Here is a 20,450-nt window from a genome sequence, read left to right as displayed (position 1 = left end):
ATTCCAGATGAACTTCTACAACGGACGGGCTCTAACAGTCGGATTTCTACAGTGACCGACTGTCTCCGATATCTTCCGTATCTCTCCAGCCATCAACTTTCAACAGTGCTAACCGAACTTCAACAGTGCCAACCAGACCCCTCCAACGGACAAATTCCCTCCGAACCCCTCCAGCGGTCGACCTTCCATAGTGTCCTCCAGACTCCTCCAGCGGACGAACTTCCACAACGCCTTCCGGACTTTTCTATCGGTCAACCTTCTATAGCGCTTTTCAAATTCCGCTATCGGTCGACCTTCTGTCGGATTCCTCATGCAACCGGACCTCTCCAGCAGACAGTCTTCAGACAATCTTCTACATCAGACAAATTCCATACGGACTTCTCTAGCAATCGGACTCCGTCGAATTTCTCCAACAGAAAATTTTCGTCCGGACTTCTACAGCAGATGACTTCCGTCTGCAGTATCAACACCTAAGACACCCAACAACAGTTAACCCGCCAGCAACCTCGAAAACATCCGAGCTTCTCTTAGATTATTGAGATAGAGAGCTATTCTGCTCCACCAGACGTCCCAACCGAACTTCAGCCGTCCGGCCTGAACTCTCCGGCAAGTCACAACAATAGACACCACTCTACTCTTTATAACAAACTCTACGTGGCCCCACCACTCTCTGGCAAGTCGCGACAACGGACACCACTACTCTCTGTAACAAACTCCACGTGGTCCCGAACAGCCCACTACCAGGCAGTTACGGACGTCGCTATAAATCGATTACGCTCTCCCATCTATAAAAGAGACCCTCCAGATATGTTCTCCTCGAAGCTCTAAGCACTATCTCTAAACTCTGCTAAAATTCCATTCGAGTGCTCCATTTCTGTTGAAGCAGAGTACTGACTTGAGCATCGGAGGGTCTTGTCGGAGCACCCTCAACTCCGGTTTAGACTTCTCTTGCAGGTCCCGACGGTGGCGTGATCCCCTCGACTCCAACTTCATCCGGCATCGATAAAATTCTGCACCAACAGAATTGGCGCTAGAGGAAGGGGGCCGTGTCTTCGCAGGACCCTTGATCTTAAAGGAGTACTCAACGGGACTGTCTCTGGTCATCTTCTTCGACATCTTCTTCTTCTTCTCCGGTCAGATCCCAACCTGATGCCTCCTCGAAAGGCATCCACCAGGCAATCTACGGCCTCCATGGTCAGATCTCAGCAAGATCCGCCAGCTCTAGCCTCGTCTCCAGTTTTTCAGGCTCCTCCTCCTCCGACAACGGTAGTTGGCATGGAGCAGTTCGACCTGCTGGTTCAGCAGGTCAGAGGCCTCACCGAAGCAGTGCAGGCTATGCAGCAGCCGCAACAGCCGCAGGCATCTGTGCGGCTGGAAAGAGCATCGTCGGAGTTCCAGAATCCAGTGATCGGGTGGCCCACTTGGGCCAATCGCCCTGTATCCCCCGAAAAGGGGAAGCAGAGAGCGGAGAGCCCTCTGTCTGATCACGATTCCACCCCCGGAGGGTCCCTACCTCCGTTCTGTCAGAAGATCCTCGAGATTCGCGATCGAAAGGATCTCCTGGATCAAAGGTTCCAAGAGATGAATCGACGGATCAAAGAGCTCCGCCATGCTCTCCCTGCTTACAGTGAGGATATCTGTACTGACCTTCCTTTTTCTCAAAGGATTATGCAGCAACCAATCCAGTCGAACTTTAAGCTCCCCCAATTTGAGAGCTACGACGGGATCTCGGATCCGGTTGACCATCTGGAGGCCTTCCGGATAATGATGCTGCTCCATGGCGCACCAGACGCCATCCTGTGTCGAGCTTTCCCATCTACCTTGAAGGAAGCAGCAAGAAATTGGTACTCGACACTGAAGCTGGATACTATCTTCTTCTTTGATCAAATGAGCCACCAGTTTGCGGCTCATTTCGTCAGCAGCCGATGTCTCCAAAGAGATTCGGAGTTCCTCATAAACATCAAGCAAAAGGAGGGAGAATCCATCCGAACTTATGTCAACCATTTTAACGCCACCTCATTAGAGGTCCGAAACTTGGACCAATCAGTTGCAATGGCCGCCCTGAAGAGCGTTCTTCAAAAGAATGACCTTCAATTTTTTCTGGAAAAGAAGTATCCCAGAGACTTCGCAGATTTGCTGGCTCGGGCCAAAGGATATGCCCGAGCAGAGAAAGCCTTCAAGCTGAAGGACGAGGAGGCTGCGAAGGAGCGGCAGGCGGGTGACTCCAGCAAGCCCGCAATTGAAAAAGGGCCGAGTGAAGCTCGGCCACGTTCTCGAACTCCTCCCGGACACAAGCATGTCCGAACTCCCCCCGAGCTCGTAGGTAGAGAAGTCCGGACCACAGAGTTCGACGGAGCTCTCCCCCAGGAAGATTCCACAGCTACGTCCCTCTCAATGCTCCAAAAACTCAAGTGCTGATGGAGATTAGGGAGTAGCTGCCAAGGCCGGAAAGGATGCGCACACACCCCGAGAAGCGCAATCCTAACAAATTTTGTCTCTATCATCGTGACCACGGCCACGACATGGAGGAGTGTATTCAGCTTCGAGATGAGATCGAGGAGCTCGTCAGACGAGGTCGGCTCAACAGATTCATCCGATGTCGGTCCGAAGGTAGGAAAGATCGGCCAAGGGCCCTACCACAACCAGAGCCGCCAAGGAAGGAAGAACAGTCTGAAGATCGGCCTCCAATCGGGATCATCAACACCATCTCTGGAGGACCCCGATGGGGAGTAGCCAGTGGATCGGCTGGACCATCCAAATGGCAGAGGACTGAAGAATCTATAACCTTTACTGAAGAAGATGCCCAGGAGATTCAATTTTTCCATAATGATGCGGTTGTAGTTTCTTTAAATATTACTGACTATGATATACGCCGCATTCTTGTTGATAATGAAAGCTCGACCGATATTTTATTTTACGATGCATTCTCAAAAATATCCGTTCCGGATGATCGATTAGGACCAATAAGCTCCCCATTGGTAGGATTCACTGGCGATGCTGTGCCAGTGGAAGAAGTAATAACTTTGACCGTAGTTGTAGGTCGGTACCCAAAACAATCTAGAGCGCAAGTGGATTTTCTGGTAGTAAGGGCACCGTCTGCCTACAACGCAATACTCGGCCAACCTGACCTCAACGTCCTCCGAGCTGTGGTATCGACCTACCATTTGAAATTGAAATTTTCTACAAGCCAAGGGGTCAGAGAGGTCAGAGGAGATCAAGTTCTGGCAAGACACTGCTATAACATAGCCTTACAAAGAAATGGTCAGTCTGACCCCTATCCGATTGATGGATTAGACACCCGCGATGACCTTGCTGAAGAACGGGGTGAGCCAATTGAAGATCTTGTCTCAATTCCTTTAAATGATGGGAATGATGAGCACATGGTGAAGATTGGCTTCAACCTGGGAGAAGAGGTACAGACACAGCTCATCAATTTTCTACAAAAGAATGTGGATATTTTTGCTTGGGTTTCGATGGATATGTCGGGGATTGATGCAGAAGTCATGGAACACCGTCTAGCTGTTGATCCCAAACATTGACCAATGAAAGAAAAAATCCGAGGTCATGCACCGGAAAGACAGAAGGCAATAGCTGAGGAAGTTGATAAACTCCTAAAAGCCGAGTTCATCAGAGAAGTCAACTATCCGAACTGGATCTCCAATATGGTTCTCGTCAAGAAAGTGAACGGCAAGTGGAGGATGTGTATAGACTTCAAAAAGCTGAACAAAGCCTGCCCGAAGGATAGTTATCCTCTGTCCAGAATTGACCAATTAGTGGATGCAACCTCGGGCCACGAGCTTCTCACTTTCATGGATGTATTCTCCGGCTACAATCAAATCAGGATGGCACCAGAGGATGAAGAAAAGACTGCTTTTATCACTGACCGTGGTCTTTGCTGTTACAGGATCATGCCTTTTGGCCTCAAAAATACAGGGGCGACCTATCAACGACTGGTGAACAAGATCTTCAAAGAGCATATCGACCGCAATATGGAGGTCTACATGGACGACATGCTTGTAAAAAGTAAATCCTCAATGAACTACGTCGCCAACCTTGAGGAGACCTTTAGCGCCCTCCGAAAATATAAGATGAAGCTGAACCCAATGAAGTGCGCTTTTGGAGTAACCTCAGAAAAATTCTTGAGCTTTATGGTATCGGGGCACGAGATCGAAGCAAATCCGAAAAGATTCATGCCATCCAGAAAATGACCACCCCGAAGTCAATAAAGAAAGTTCAGCGCCTTATAGGGAGAGTAGCAGCTCTGAATCGCTTCATCTCAAGGTCGGCTGAATGGTGCCTACCTTTCTTTCAGATTCTCAAGCAGCCGAAGAATTTCTGTTGGACCACTGAATGTCAGTAAGTGTTCGAAGAATTGAAGAACTACCTCGGCTCACCTTCGCTATTGCCAAAGCCCGAACCTAGAAAGGAGTTGTTCTTGTACCTGACGGTCTCCCTTGTGGCTCTCGCAGCAGTTCTGGTTAAGGAAGAAGCAAAAATTCAACGACCGATCTACTACATAAGTCGAGTATTGAGAGACGTCGAAACCAGATACATTAAGTTAGAGAAACTAACTTACGTCCTATTGATTGCAGCCCGAAGGCTTTGACCTTACTTTCAAGGGCACACTATAACACTGCTCACCGACCAGCCGATTAAGGTAGTTTCACATCGAGCGGATGCTTCTGGAAGGATAGCAAAATGGACGGTCGAGCTCACGAAATTCAATATCAACTATCGACCTCGACCGATGATAAAAGTCTAGATATTAGCGGACTTCATAGTGGAATGTACTATCCCGGAAGAAGCTGAACTTGAGCGAGGTAAAGCTGATAACCCAGGGCTCCAGCCAAACTCCCTTAAGGAAAAAATAGATCTCCCTGATGGTTTTTGGGCCCTCTATGTGGACGGTTCTTCTAATATGTCAGGCGCAGACGCGGGCCTGATCTTGATCAATCCAGAAAGAATTATCGTGGAGTACGCGCTGCGCTTCGAATTCTCTGTAACAAATAATGGAGCAGAATATGAAGCTGTGATTACAGGACTGAAGATCGCCAAAAAATTAGAAGTAGATCAACTTCAAGTCTACAGTGACTCCCAATTGGTGGTGGGACAAGTCAGCGAAAACTATGAAGCTCGGGAGGACAATATGGTCAAGTATCTCGAAAAGATAAAAGAGATCATCCCTGCCTTTGGCAGCTTTGACATCAAGCAGATTTCAAGAGCAGAAAATATCAGGGCCGATCTTCTCTCCAAGTTGGCTACACTGGCTCCAGCTGAGCTACCCAAGGAAGTCCTCTTCGAAGTTCTGAAATATCCAAGAATGGAAGAACCGCAGCTTGTAATGGAGATCAACCATGAACCCAGCTAGATTGACCCACTGGTTGCATACCTCAAAGATGGGGTTCTTCCTCATGATACAAAAGAAGCTCGAAAGCTTAGAAACCAGGCCTCCCGATATATCCTTTATGAGGGCAAGCTGTACAAGAGATCGTACTCTTTGCCCCTCCTGAAATATCTCCGACCTTCTGAAGCCGACTTTGCCTTGTGGGAGGTACATGAAGGAGTCTGCGGAAGTCACCTGAGGGCCAGATCTTTATCCCACAAACTGCTCTGACAAAGTTATTACTGGCCTACAATGTACCATGACTCCATTGAATATGTCAGAAAGTGTGATCGGTGTCAGAGATATGCGAATATCCAAAGACAGCTCGCCTCCGAACTTACACCCTTGAGTGCCCCATGGCCATTTGCACAATAGGGGATGGATATCCTTGGACCTTTTTCCATGGCGTCCGGGCAGCGAAAGTTCTTCCTGATGGCAATTGACTACTTCATCAAGTGGGTCGAAGCCGAACTTTTGGTGAAAATCACAGAAGCTAAAGTGCAGGACTGCATCTGGAAGTCAATCGTTTGTAGGTTCGGCTTATCCAGAACTCTCATTACTGATAATGAGCGATAATTTGCTGGAGCAAGGTTTGCTGAATTTTGTGAGGACTTAAACATCTTCCATAACTTCATGTCAGTAGCCCATCCGCAGGCAAACGGCGAAGCCGAGGTGACTAACAGGACTCTGTTGCAAGGAATCAAGGCGAGACTTGAAAAAGCAAAGGGAACTTGGGCAGAAGAGCTTTATCATGTGTTATGGGCATACCGAACTACCCAAAGACTGTCCACGGGGGAGACCCCATTTGCTTTAGTCTTCAGAACAAAAACCGTTATCCCGATTGAACTCAAGCTTCCGTCGGTGCGAGTTGTGGCATTCGACAGGGTGAAGAGCCCAGCTTGCAGTTTTCAATTATAATGCTCCTCTTCATCCATCTATGAGAATAAGATGACCAGATGTCAGGCTTAACCTTAAACAATAAGCTGAAGCAAACTCTATATTGAGATGAGGTAGTGACCTCCAAGTCATCCAATTCAAAGTCTATTAAGTTTGATCAGCCTCATCTTTAACTCCTGTCAGAATACCTACAATTTACAGCTGTTGATCATTTGTCAGAAGCAACAAGCTATAACATCAATAGCGAGGAATCAAACTCGAGCAACAAAGGTTCTACAAAGAAGCCAGCAAGATATTAGGCATATAGAGTTCAAGTGGTTGGTCTGTATTTCACATTCATTTTCTACAAATCTATTTAACTATCTCACCCTTCTTGAACCTCTCACAATGGCACCTAATGGAAAATTACCAAATACCAGGACATAAGATAAAGTGGATAAGTAAAAATGGTGAAATTAAAAAAATTGGGTGATGATCAAATTTAATCAAATTTCTAATTGCTAATCAATAAATCTCTTACAGCTAATAAGGAAAAGAATTTAAAAGTGGATCAAGCTACTTATTAAACTGATTCAGTTCCTCTTGGTTAACCAGCAAAGAAACAAGACAAGTGTACAAACTATTACTTTTTTATTATTCACACTTTGTCCCCCTGCTATGCTACACAAATGAACTGAACTGCTATCCCAAAAGAGGTGGCTGAAGGTATGAGCAGGTACGTAGAGGTGCAGGAATATAGAACATTGGTCCTAGAAAATAGCAGGAAGTTAACCCACGTATTTAAATAACTCAGTGCTAAGTTGATTCAACAGAACAACTAATCTGATTCATTCACAAGGTAAGAAAATAAGAGGCAGCCTAGAGTGGTTGAAATTAACAATTTAGATGATATCACGTATGATAGCTACTAGCATAAGCACCAAAAGGCCTCGGAGTGGAAATTGGCAAATGGGCAGCATTGAGGTGGAAAGTCCCTAAAACAAGGGGATAGGACAAAAGACAGCCTCGTGCGCAAGGCTCCTAGCACTGCGGGGTCTGGAGAGGATCAGATGTACATAGCCTTGCCCTCGGAAGCAAAGAGATTGTTTCTGTATTTCGAATCTCTGATAACCAGGTCACAATTGAGCAACCTTACCATTGTGCCAAGATTTACCGTCAAACAAGGCGATAGAATGCTGCTTGTTAAAAAAAAAAAAGAAAAAAGAAGAAGTGTAATAAACAAATAACTTCAGCTCCCTACAAATTAGGTTTATCGACCATAATATGATTAACCAAAGCTCGGGTGTATTATAATTGGCACTTAGTCTACATCAAACACCTATAAACCAGTATTTGCATCACATTCAGGGCAATCGTGTGTTCATTCTGAAGATTCCATATACAATGAGGAGAATCCTCCAACATGAAACAAAAACACTTTCCTTAACTACAAGAATATATATGCATATGTATGTATGTATATACTTTCCTTAACTACAAGAATACATATGCATATGTATGTATGTATACAACATTGAGTTGGACTCCACTATCCCCACCCAAACTCATGTTCCAAATGCACTTCTCAATTATGTCAATACAGAGTTTGCACAAGACTTACCGACATGAGGCTTTTTCCTTTTTTTCCCAATAATCATAAGAACCTTTGTTCCAAGAGCCTTTCCACACATGAATACATCTGGGATATCTGAACATGCAAATATCATTGGATGCTCAGTTCTTTCCACCATGTATAGTTTTAAATGATATTATCTCATCATCGAACAAATAAAAGAGAACAAAAGATTTGACACAAAATATAAAAGGAAGCTTGTCAATTGAGGAAATTGCGAACGTTACATCCCATGAACAAGCTCGGCAACATAAAAATAACAAAAATTCAAAAGTGATGAAAGGGGATAAAGAAAGAAAGAATCATCAAGGGTCATGTTATTGAGAAGTAACATGACATTTGTATGAAAGGGTCATGTTAGGGTCTCCCGCTTGTTGGGTATAAAATACCCCCCAGCCGAAGTTCGTGTCAGGAGTAACCCTCCAGGGACTCTACCGACGTCCGACCTTCGGCGACATCTTTCCGAACCTCTCCGACGGTCGAGTCTCCGCAACATTCCCAAGTTCTGCCAACGGATAAACTCCCACCAGTGTCGATCGGATTCTCCACGACGGACGGACTCCACCCAAGTTTCTGCGGTGGTCGACCACCTTCTAGACTTCATCCGGACTCCTACGGGAGCCGGACTTCTTCCCCGAACTCCGTTGCAGGTGGTCTTCATCCGGACTCCTACGGGAGCCGGACTTCTTCTCCGAACTCCGACTGCAGGTAGTCTTCATCCGGACTTCTACGGGAGCCGGACCTCTTCCCCAAACTCCGGCTGCAGGTAGCCTTCGTCCGGGCTCCTACGGGAGCCGGACTTCATCCCCAAACTCCGGCTGCAGGTAGTCTTCATCCGGACTCCTACGGGAGTCGGACTTCCGCCCTGAACTCCTGTTGCAGGTAGACCTCATCCGAACTCCTACAAAGGCCGGACTCCGAACTTCTACTATAAGTGATCTACTCCGAGCTTCTGCTACAAGCGGTTTACTTCAAATTTCTACTACGAGCGGTCCGCGTTGGATTTTCACTGTAAGCCTTCACCCGAGCTCCCATTGTGGACGAATTCCTTCCGGATTTCCATTGCAGGCAGGCTTCGGCCGAGTTCTCTCGATAAATGATCCCCATCCGGGCTTCTACGAAGATCGGACTTCGACCGAACTCCTGTAGCAGATAGATTTCGGATGAACTCCTACGGCACACGGACTCCAGCAGCTGGACCCGTCCAGCGGATGAACCTCTCCAGCACCATCCGACATCCACTGCCGGTTGACCCTTTACCGAATTCTACGTGAAACCAAACTTCATCTACGGAAAGCTTCTGGCCGAGCTCCTACAGCAAATGGCCCTCGCCTGCAGTATTAATGTCCAAGGCACCCAACGGTAGAAGGCTCGCCAGCAACATCCGAGCTCCTCTTAGATGGATAGCTGCCTCTCTCCACCAGACACCTCAACCGAGCTTCGACCGACAGGCCTAGACTCCCTAGTAGGCCATAGTAATAGCCACGACTCTGCTCCACTCCCTGCGACGGATTTCGTGCGGCTTCACCACTCCCTGGCAGGCCATAGTAATGGCCACGACTCTGCTCCACTTCCTGCGATGGATTCCGCGCGGCTCCACCACTCTCTGGCAAGTCACGACAACGAACACTGCTCCACTCCCTGCAACGGGCTCCACGTGGCAGGCCACGGTGATAGCCACGACTCCACTCCATCACTCTTCGTAACAAACTCCTCCTGACCCCGAACGGCCCACTACCAGGCAGTTACAAACGTCGCTATCAGTCTGTTGCACCCTCCACCTATAAAAAGGGGACCCCAGATATGTTATTCTCTACGCTCTAATTTCTATCTCGAAATTCTGCTAAAATTTTTGTTCGAGCACTCCATTCTTGTTGAGGCAGAGAACTGACTTGAGCGTCGGAGGGTCTTGCCGGAGCCCCCCCAACTCCGGTTTAGACTTCCTTTGCAGGTCCCGACGGCGACCGCGACTCCCTTGACTCCAGCTTCTCCGACGTCGGTGGATTTTTGCACCAACAGGATTGGCGCTAGAGGAAGGGCCTGTGTCTTCGCAGTACCCTTGTTCTTAAAGGAGCGCTCAACGGGACCACCTCCGGTCATCTTCTCCGACATCCTCTTCTCCTTCCTCCACTAGATCTTCGCCCGATGCCTCCCCGCAAAGCATCCACTCGACGATCCACGACCTCCGCGGCCAGATCTCAGGCTCCGACCTCACCTCCAGTTTTCCAGGCTCCTTCGGCAACGGCGGTTGGCGCGGAGCAATTCGACCTATTGGTTCAGCAGGTCAGAGGCCTTGCTGAAACGGTGCAAGCCATGCAGCAGCAGCAACAGCCACAGGCGTCAGTGCGACTGGAGAGAACATCGCCGGAACTCCAAAATCCGGTGGTAGGACGGGCCACTTGGGCTAGTTGCCCCATCTTTCCCGAAAAGATGAATCCGAGGGTGGAGAGCCCTCAGTCAGATTACGATTCTACTCCTGGAAGATCTCTACCTCCATTCTACCAGAAGACCCTCGAGACCCGTAGTCAAGAGGATTTCCTGGACCGGAGGCTCCAGGAGATGAACCGGCGGATCGAAGAACTCCGCCACGCTCCCCCCGCTTATAGTGAGGATATTTGTACTGACCCTCCCTTTTCTCAAATGATCATGCAGGAACCGATCCCACCAAACTTCAAGCTCCCTCAATTTGAAAGCTACGACGAGACTTCGGACCCAATTGACCACCTGAAGGCCTTTCGGACAATGATGCTACTTCATGGCGCGCCAGACGCCATCCTGTGTCGAGCTTTCCCATCCACCTTAAAGGGAGCGGCGAGAAACTGGTACTCGACGTTGAAGCCAGGTACCATCTTTTCCTTTGATCAGATGAGCCACCAGTTTGTGGCTCATTTTGTTAGCAGCCGGTATCCCCGGAGGGGTTCGGAGTCCCTCATCAACATCAAGCAGAGGGAGGGGGAGTCCATTCGGGCTTACGTCAACCGTTTCAATGTTGCCGTGTTGGAGGTCCGAAACTTGGACCAATCGGTCGCGATGGCCGCTCTGAAAAGCGGCCTTCAGAAGAACGACCTTCTATTCTCCCTAGAAAAGAAGTACCCCAGGGATTTTGCTGATTTGTTGGCTCGGGCCGAAGGGTACGCCCGAGCAGAAGAAGCCTTCAAGATGAAGGATGAGGAGACCACAAGAGAGCGGCAGGCGGGAGACTCAAGTAAGCCCACAGTCGAAAAAGGGCCGAGAGAAGCTCGGCCACGTTCTTGAACTCCTCCCGGGCACAAGCACGCCCAGACTTCTCCCCGAGCACGCAGACAGAGAAGTCCGGAGCGTCGGGTTCGGCGGGGCTCTCCCCCAGGAAGATTCCGCAGCTATGCCCCTCTCAACGCATCAAAAACTCAGGTGCTGATGGAAGTCAGAGAGCAGCTCCCAAGACCAGAAAAGATGCGCACACACCCTGAAAAGCGCAATCCTAACAAGTTCTGCCTCTACCATCGTGACCACGGCCACGACACAGAGGAATGCATTCAACTCCGAGACGAGATCGAGGAGCTCATCAGACAAGGTCGGCTCGACAGGTTCATTCGACACCAGCCTGAGGGTAGAGAAGATCGACCAAGGGCCTTGCCGCAACCTGAGCCACCGAGGAGGAAAGAGCAGTCTGAAGATCGGCCTCCAATTGGGATCATCAACTCCGTCTCTGGAGGACCTTGATGGGGAGCAGACCTTCTATAGCCCTGAGATTTGAAAAACCTGTAAATGTATTACGAACGACTTCGCTTTAAATCAAGATTCCTTTCAGATTTGCACATCTTTCCCTTTTGGCATGGACTTGTAATGACAGGGGATAACCCCTTCAGACAACGAAAACAACACCTAATATGGGCAAAATCGAAAGTCCGATTATTTTAAGATCGGATGGGGGGAGAGGCCCTACAGCGCCCATATGCGCCCCCACAGCTATGTTAGGGACAGGAGGAGAACCTCGCCCTAACATGAGTAAGGTCGAAGGCCCGGTTATTTTTAGACCGGATGGGGGGAGAGGTCCTACAGCGCCCATATGCGCCCCCACAGCCATGTTAGGGACAGGAGGAGAACCTCGCCCTAACATGAGCAAGATCGAAGGCCCGGTTATTTTTAGACCGAATGGGAGGAGAGGCCCTACAGCGCCCATATGCGCCCCCACAGCCATGTTAGGGACAGGAGGAGAACCTCGCCCTAATATGAGCAAGGTCGAAGGCCCGATTATTTTTAGATCGGATGGGGGGAGAGGCCCTACAGCGCTCATATGCGCCCCCACAGCCATGTTAGGGACAGGAGGAGAACCTCGCCCTAACATAAGCAAGGTTGAAGGTCCGGTTATTTTTAGACCGGATGGGGGGAGAGGTCCTACAGCGCCCATATGCGCCCCCACAGCCCTGTTAGGGACAGGAGGAGAACCTCGCCCTAACATGAGCAAAGTCGAAGGCCCAGTTACTCTGAGACCGGATGGGGGGAGAGGCCCTGCGACGCCCATATGTGCCCCCACAGCCCTATTAGAAGCAGGAGAAGAACCTCGTCCTAATCTGAGCTGAGATCGACTGCATCAGAAATAGGGGAAGAACATCGTCCTGACACCAACTAAGGTCCGGCCATTCGAGACCTGATAAGAAAGAAGAGAACCTTCTCGACAGTCCTTCTACGCTACCGCGACCCTATAAAAAACCAGGAGGAACCCTTGCTTAAAAGAAAGAGGGAGATGTGAAGGAAAAGCAGCGGACTACACCAGCGAAAAAATGAAGGCCAAACTATATCAAAGACACAAAGGACCTCATTTTCGTGAAGTAGGAGAAAGAGAAAGAGAGATCTACGATCACGAACGAAAAGATGAATCAACACGGCAATGCCTAAGAACCTTCAGACGAGGTCGACGTCGAACAAATCAAAAAACTCAAGAAATTCGATAATGACGACCTGATACAAAGATGAACAAGGAACCTTCGGACAACATCGACATCGCACGGGACAAAAAATGAAAGAAGTCCGACGGACGACAATCCAACACGACGTGCGGGCAAGATAACAAAGATCTTCCTTTCATTTTGTTAGCAAAGTGTGCGTTACAGAGCCCAGAAGGTCAAAAAAAAAAATAACAACAAACAAACAAACGGCAAAAGAAGACACATAGAAGGACGAAAGGCAAAAAGAGTCCTAAGAGGGCCCGGCTTCCTCTGACTTCGAACTTTCGGCTTCGACCCTCATCAGGGAGTGCCTTAAACTCTCGACTTCTTCTTCCAATTCTTTCTCCCTCATTAGTATCTCCATATACCTCCGATGAAGCTGCTGGCTTTCGTTCTCCACCTCTCGACGCCTCTTTCTCAGGACCTCGGATTTCGCCTCCGCATCCTTGACTGCCTACTGCTCGTATACCAGCTAGATCTTCAATTGCTGCAGCTCGGCCTTCTCTCCCCAAGGGCGACAGATAGCTCTTCTACGGTTCCTCTCAGGGATTAGAGTTCGTCGGGATCCCGAACAGGAGCAAACGGAGCTCCTTCAAATAACTGCCTTTGAAGGCGGGCAACCTCGTCGGTCACCATCCTGAGCTTCCCCCTGTAGTCATCCACCTGCTTGCACCAACCGACCCGGTACGCGTTATAGTTCGCCTCGGCATCCTAGAGCTATTGCTGAAGGTCGGAGAATTTCTTCGACCATTCTCGATCGCAGTCGGCTCGAGTCGAAAGCCAGGACGAGCTTCCTTCCAACTGACTGATCCTCTCCTGTGCAGCCGACAGCTCCGCTCTGAGAGAGCTGATCTTGGAAGCTTGAGCCCAAGATTGATCGCTGGTGTGCTTCTTATGTTCCTCGAGCTCCTTCTCGAAGTTCGCTTTCCTCCGACTGTACTCCATGATCCCCTTCACATGGAGGTTCCGAAAGTAGGTGGCCTCCGTGGTGGCCTCAGAGTGGCTCTCCCTCAACCTGCGAAGTTTGCTCTCCATCTCCTTCGATTTTTTTGTTAAATGACGAATTTTCTTCCTCAGATGTTGGATCGTAGACTTCAACGAAACTCCCTGTGGCAAGGGAAGTGCTTCGGTAGGACACTGCCATCGGGAGACAAAAGCATCAAGGTGCATCTCATTGCAGAAAGAAAAAAAAAAGAGTGGAGAAGCCCTCCATAAGGAGAAACCCAATTTTATTGATTGAATATTTCTTAAAGACAAAAGGGAAAAAAAAATTGCAGTAAAAGAAAAATACAAAGTCAGAGGTCTCAGACCTCTGAAGTAGGAGTTGGGGAGCTCGGTGTTCTTGAAAGGGGGGCTGCGATGGCAGCGGCAGTAGGAGAGGGCCCGGCTTCATCTTCAGACGTCTCGTCCAAGAAGCTGAGGTCGAGCTCGGAAATTTTTTTGACCATCTTCTCTTGGCAGAGCTCGAACCCTTTGATGAACGCATCTTGGCCGAACTTGACGTTCAGGTCCCTCATCTCCGCAGAGGCCTTGAACACCTCCACCGCTTGGACCCTGATCTCCGAGACCAGAATCGAAATCTGCTCCGTCAAATTGGCTACCTCGGCCTCCACCTTCCTCACCATCTCCTCCGAGGCCTGCTTTTCTTTCTCAAGGGCCTCTCGGAGGTTATGCAGAGGTGCAAGGACAGGGATGACTCGAAGAATGCCTAGGGCCAAAGTGGACGCCAAGGTCAGAGCTCTCGGAGAGAAGACAGACACCGACAGAACTTTCAGGCAGAATGAGACTCCTGGAGGCGGAAAGGCAGGTTTAAATAGACCCTGGGATCCGACGCTATAATGATCGTGGATCTCCCCAGGCTGACCCATGCTCGCCACGTGTCCCACTCACCACAGCAGGCGGCTAAAAGCGGCTGACAGCTGACAAAGCCATTACTGCGCTGTACCTGGGACAACGCTCCAGCGAGAATTCTGAAAGGACTTCGGATCGCCCCGATTTGAAAAGACTCCAGCACGCGCGCATTAAATGCCAGGATTTTCGAGGACGGTCGTGCGCAGGATTCAAGGGGGCAACTTCGACTGTGAAAATTTCTCTGTACTTCATTCGAAACTCGAACTCGAAAGTAGGAAGACTGGTGTTGGGTATAAAATATGCTCCAGCCGAAGTTCGTGTCAGGAGTGACCCTTCAGGGACTCTACCGACGTCCGACCTTCGGCGACATCTTTCCGAACCTCTCCGACGGTCGAGCCTCCGCAATATTCCCAAGTTCTGCCGACGGATAAACTCCCACCAGTGTCTACCGGATTCTCCACGACGGATGGACTCCACCCAAATTTCTGCGATGGTCGACCACCTTCTAGACTTCATCCGGACTCCTACGGGAGCCGGACTTCTTCCCCGAACTCCGGCTGCAGGTAGTCTTCATCCGGACTCCTACGGGAGCCGGACTTCTTCCCCGAACTCCGGCTGCAAGTAGTCTTCATCCGGACTCCTACGGGAGCCAGACTTCTTCTCCGAACTTCGGCTGCAAGTAGTCTTCGTCCGGACTCCTACGGGAGCCGGACTTCTTTCCCGAACTCCGGCTACAGGTAGTCTTCATCCGGACTCCTACGGGAGCCGAACTTCTTCCTCGAACTCCGGCTGCAGGTAAGCTTCATCCGGACTCCTACAGGAGCCGGACCTCTTCCCCAAACTCCGGCTGCAGGTAGCCTTCGTCCGGGCTCCTACAGGAGCCAAACTTCGTCCCCAAACTCCGACTGCAGGTAGTCTTCATCCGGACTCCTACGGGAGCCGGACTTCCGCCCTGAACTCCTGTTGCAGGTAGACCTCATCTGAACTCCTACAAAGGCCGGACTCCGAACTTCTACCGCAAGTGATCTACTCCGAGCTTCTGCTACAAGCGGTCCACTTCAAATTTCTACTACGAGCGGTCCGCATCGGATTTTCACTGTAAGCCTTCACCCGAGCTCCCATTGTGGATGATTTCCTTCCGAATTTCTATTGCAGGAAGGCTTCAACCGAGTTTCCTCGACAAATGATCCCCATCCGGGCTTCTACGGAGATCGGACTTCGACCGAACTCCTGTAGCGGATAGATTTCGGACGAACTCCTACGGCACACGGACTCCAGCAGCTAGACCCATCCAGCGGATGAACCTCTCCAGCGCCATCCGACATTCGCTGTCGGTCGACTCTTTGTCGAATTCTGCATGAAACCGAACTTCATCTACAGAAAGCCTCTGGCCGAGCTCCTACAGCAAATGGCCCTCGCCTGCAGTATTAATGCCCAAGGCACCCAACGGTAGAAGGCTCGCCAGCAACATCCGAGCTCCTCTCAGATGGATAGCTACCTCTCTCCATCAGACACCTCAACCGAGCTTCGACCGACAGGCCTGGACTCCCTGGCAGACCATAGTAATGGCCACGACTCTGCTCCACTCCCTGCAACGGATTTCGTGCGGCTTCACCACTCCCTGACAGGCCATAGTAATGGCCACGACTCTGCTCCACTTCCTGCGATGGATTTCGTGCGGCTCCACCACTCTCTGGCAAGTCACAACAACGGACACTGCTCCACTCCCCGCAACGGGCTCCACGTGGCAGGCCACGGTGATAGCCACGACTCCACTCCATCACTCTTCGTAACAAACTCCTCCTGATCCCGAACGGCCCACTACCAGGCAGTTACAAACGTCGCTATCAGTCTGTTGCACCCTCCGCCTATAAAAAGGGTATCCCAGATACATTATTCTCTAAGCTCTAATTTCTATCTTGAAACTCTGCAAAAATTTCCGTTCGAGCACTCCATTTTTGTTGAGGCAGAGAACTGACTTGAGCATCGGAGGGTCTTGCCGGAGCCCCCCCAACTCCGGTTTAGACTTCCTTTGCAGGTTCCGGCGGCAACCGCGACTCCCTCGACTCCAGCTTCTCCGACGTCGGTGGATTTTTGCACCAACACCGCTAAAAGAAAATAAAATACTCACATGGAACATAAATTTTAAATATTAACATACACATGGCATTTGTATGAAAGGGATAGAAGTCATATCATTTTTCCAAACAAACAAAACCACACACCTCTAAATGCAAACAATGCTACAATCTGTCCATTCAATGCTGAACAGATTAATTCAATTAAAACATCTCAGCATATATTTAAACCACTCTAGATGCAGGTCAAAATCATTACAAAAACTGCTAATTTGTATGCATTACCTCTCAGCAAAATAATGACCTCGAGGGTTACCAATGTATTTGGTAATTGGTAACCTCCTGAATTTAAACAATTATTCTCATCATGAGAAACATCAGTGTTAGAGACTAACTTTTCAAATCCATGGCCATGCTGATCTTTAATTTTGTTGCTTTTCTACAATCTGAAGCCTTTCCACATATCATACTCTCATATGGTCTGTGGTTAATTATATGTTCCTTTGGGCATTGCAGCTGCAATACAAGACATGATGTCTTACCGTCATTATTCTCTTCTCCATCTTCATTTTTATCTCGTTAATGCAACTGCTTTCCTATGATAGTTGAATAGATCTGTTCTGAAAAAAGACACATTTTAAATCTACATTTTGATAACCCCATTATCCTTCTAACAAAACTTACTTTCAAAGACATTAAGTTTCATAAACAAGAGAGATACTAATACAATAATGTCCTCCCTTTTGCATTGGAATATTAGTCCTATTGTTGACAAATTTCATAGCAAAGCCCTGAATCCTTAACACCGAAGCATTGCACCATGATTACATCAAACTGATACTAAAGTAATTCAATATATCAATCAAGTGTTTCCCAGATTTTCACATGCAAGAATGAAGTGGCAATAAATATCACATGTGTGCACTTGTGAGACCGCCGAGAAGCTGCAAGGTGAAGATATGTAATTGAAATGGTGAGATAAGAAAAATAAATAACCCCTTTAGAGGACCTTGAGGAGGATTGGAATCACAATAAAGGCCTGTTTGGAAAGGATAGGATTGCCCAAATCCTATAGAATTTGAAAATCCTATAGATTAAAATCCTATTTTCTTTCCTAGCCATTATTTGGGGGATTGAATTATGGGATAAAAAATTAATAGGAAATGGCTAATCCTATAGGAAAAAAATAATGACCTCCAGAGATCATTATTTTTTCCTATGATAATCGGGCCTCCCAATCATATCGACGCGCGATCTTCTCCCCCTCCCCCTCATCTGCCTCCTCCCCCTTTCCAACTACCCCTCTCCTTCCTCGCCTCCTCTTCCTCCCCCACGCCCTCTGCCTCCTCACCAACTTTGCCTCCTCCCCTCGGCACCCCTGCTCTCAACCTTCTCGTTGCTGTCCTCCGCCACTCACACTGCCACATCTCGCACATAGTCCCATATGCTTGAGAAAAAACCCCAATCGGAACCTAAGAAATCCTCTGATCTCCCTCAAGTTCTCTCCTTCCCCATGGATCTCCAAAAAAGAGATTGAAATGAAAAGAAAAAGATGCGAGAAGCAAAAAAAAAAAAAAAAAAAAGATCAATCTTTGGGAGAAAAGGTCTTACCTTTTAATTTTTCCATTTTTCCTTTGTTTTCATTGACTTTTCCTATGATTTCCCCCGCTTTTTCCTCGATTTTTTACATCCTCAGAAGTCTCAGTTGGGTGGGTGGCTTGGAGCAGCCGAATAGGGAAGCTTAGATGATGGCTAGGTTTTTGTGTCAGGTGTTTATATGTAAGAGTTTAAACAATATAAATATATTATCAATCAATTTAAAAATAGACAATTGTGGCTTATTGGTTAACGTAGTGGTTAAGCCATCTAAAAATTTGAGGTTCAAATTGGCCGATATCCATACCCATCCTGCAATTAAAAATTTTATATCCATATTTGCCTAATACCCACCTCGGCTTGGATCGGCTAGATAAGAGGGGTCAAGTCGGATTGAGTTGGATTGGATAAAGAACTTATCAAGCAAACATTATAAAATATTGTAATTCTAAAAGGAAGGATTTGGGTTAAATTTATATCAGGATAGGTTCAGGGCAAAGCATACCATCATCCATACCCAAGTTGGACACCTGGTGAGTTGGCTACAATCGCCATCCCTAAGATTGGTCCTAATGTAGCACCTAGATCCAACCCAATAGAAGATTAGATCGAATCGGACCCATAGTCAAAATTTTTATAAAAAAATTATAATATATATATATATATATATATATATATATATATATATATATATATATATATAAAATTGGGTTTGAATAGTGGGTACTTGAGGAGCAAATTTCAAATCTATAGGGGCAAATTTCAAATTCGTTCCAAAACCCAAATGAGTTTTAATTTTAAATTCCAAAGATAAACAAAGATATGTTAGCTTTTTCTTGATATGAATTATTTGTAATTATAATGATTAATATGATATTTTGATAATGATAAGTTTATTATTTTGATAAAAGAAGGGATAGAGAGAAAAGGGAAAGAGGAGGAAGGGAGAGAGAGGAAATCCTAATTCATCATCCAAACAAAGGATAGGATTAGTTTGTGAGTAATCTATGATTTTCTGAAAAATATTAGTGCGGGGCCCAGTCAACACTCCAAGTGCAATCCTAGAAAAGTCAAAGGTTCTAAAAAATCTCCTTAATAGCATGCAACAAGTTCCTAAATCAGTTTGTTAAGTCTTTAATGTTGTAAAGAACGATAAGTGATTGTTCTAGTTCCAAAATGAGTTTTTTGACCTTCAAAGTTGTATTTAATGCTTGATTTTCATCCACTACATTATGGCCTTAAATATTGTAAGCTAATAATAGAAAATATGTGAAAAAAAAGTAAAAAAATATTGTAGCAATAGCTCTGCAAATTCAGCTTCTTATTTTCAGTTTTCAGCAAGTATTCTTCAGATTTTCTCTAAATAAACTCCTTCCTACTTATAATTACTCTCTTTTACCCAACAAATTTGGTATCAAAGCTACGGTTAGCTTGATATGGCTACCAATTCTTCATCTTCTTCTAGCACCCTCTTTTCTTATTCACAAAGTCTAGTTCCAATCTTTGAGGGTCAAATTATGGGTATTGGAGTGACCAAATGATGTTCTTCTTCATCTCTCAAGATTTGTGGGATTTGATAAAAGAAGACTATGAAGAACCACCTGCTGCAGGATCAAGTACGGCATGGACTGCTGAAAAATAGTCCCAATACAAAGAGAATGTAGAGAAGAATGCTCTTGCCTTAAGGTGTCTATATCAAGGAGTGAGTAGAGCAATTTATCCTCGCATCTACAGCATCACCAAGCCAAAGTTGTTTGGGAAACCTTGAAGGAGTTTCAAGAAAATGAGAAAGTCATTTCCATCCGACTGCAATCCCTATGGAGGAGTTTTGATAATCTTCAAATGAAGGATTCGAAATCCATCAAAGAGCTGAAATTGTAAATCAGATTAGAGGCTACGGAGTAGAATTGAAGAAAAGAAGATTGTAGAAAAAGATTCTTAGGAGTCTTCCTCCTAAGTTTGATCATGCTGTTGCAGTAATTAAAGAATCAAAGAATTTTTCAAAGATGTCAATGTTTGATCTTAGTAGTTTCTTGAATCATATGAAGAGAGGATCTAGAAGTTATCAAATCAGCCCTTGAAGCAAGCTTTTCAGTCCAAAGTCA

This window comes from Elaeis guineensis, chromosome 12 (assembly GCF_000442705.2).
Source record: "Elaeis guineensis isolate ETL-2024a chromosome 12, EG11, whole genome shotgun sequence".
Classification (NCBI taxonomy): domain Eukaryota; kingdom Viridiplantae; phylum Streptophyta; class Magnoliopsida; order Arecales; family Arecaceae; genus Elaeis; species Elaeis guineensis.
Note: the sequence above shows the minus strand (reverse complement) of the source record.